Genomic DNA, 830 nt, shown 5'->3' on the forward strand with positions numbered 1-830 from the left:
TGTGTGTGTGTGTGTGTGTGTGTGTAATGAACTACTCATCAGGGGCACTTGACCACTGAAGCAGTGTCCCCAGCTGATATTTGAATTCTATTTAGAGACAAGGTCTCCGTGAGTTGCTTAGTGTCTTGCCCTTGCTGAGGCTGTCTTTGAACTCAAGATTCTCTTGTCTTAGCCTTTCCAGAGTTGCTGGGATTATAAGCATGGGCCATGGCACTGGACTTGTTTTTGTTTTGTTTTTGTATTGTGTCTGCTCCTTAACTTGAACTAAGCAGCCAAAATGAATACTTAGCACACTCTCAAGGAAGCAAAGTCCTGCCTTGTACCAGTCCCATGTACCATCAGTGACATAGGCAACTGGATGAAGAAGACAAGATAATCTTCTCCCAGCAGTTTAACACCATCACAGGAATTGTTCTGTCCAGATAACTGACTATTGCTGGAAGAATCGCTGTCATTATTAAAATCTGGTTCTATAATGTCACAATCAAATAAATTATACTAAAACAAAAATAATACTAAAAACTCATCACTTCCAAATGATTTCTTATCTATAATCTTGAGATTGTTTATGTCTATTATATCTATATGATAGAAGTAGTAATATGATTGATATTGTGCATCCCAATGCCATCTTTAGAGATTTAAGCTTGAAATCAATCTTGAGGGAAATATTTGTACTATGGAAATGGGCAAATACTACAAATCAAGGCTTTTCTTCACCACTCTTCCTACAGAGAGTTGTTTGACAGGTATTTACTAGCATTGTTAGAAGTCAGAATTGACAAAAAGAGAATGATAAGTTTGGAAAATAGAACTGAAGAAATAGGATT

At 36.9% G+C, this 830-nt stretch overlaps 1 non-coding gene across 1 annotated transcript; it reads right to left on the bottom strand.

Annotated features, from left to right (window-relative positions):
• Positions 1-242: 242 nt before the first annotated feature.
• LOC120884605 (small nucleolar RNA SNORA74) lies at positions 243-441 on the bottom strand. The gene has a single exon (XR_005727028.1). It is a non-coding gene; the product is annotated as a small nucleolar RNA SNORA74 (small nucleolar RNA).
• Between the last annotated feature and the right edge of the window lie 389 nt (positions 442-830).

The sequence above is a fragment of the Ictidomys tridecemlineatus genome, chromosome 3 (genome assembly GCF_052094955.1).
Source record: "Ictidomys tridecemlineatus isolate mIctTri1 chromosome 3, mIctTri1.hap1, whole genome shotgun sequence".
Classification (NCBI taxonomy): domain Eukaryota; kingdom Metazoa; phylum Chordata; class Mammalia; order Rodentia; family Sciuridae; genus Ictidomys; species Ictidomys tridecemlineatus.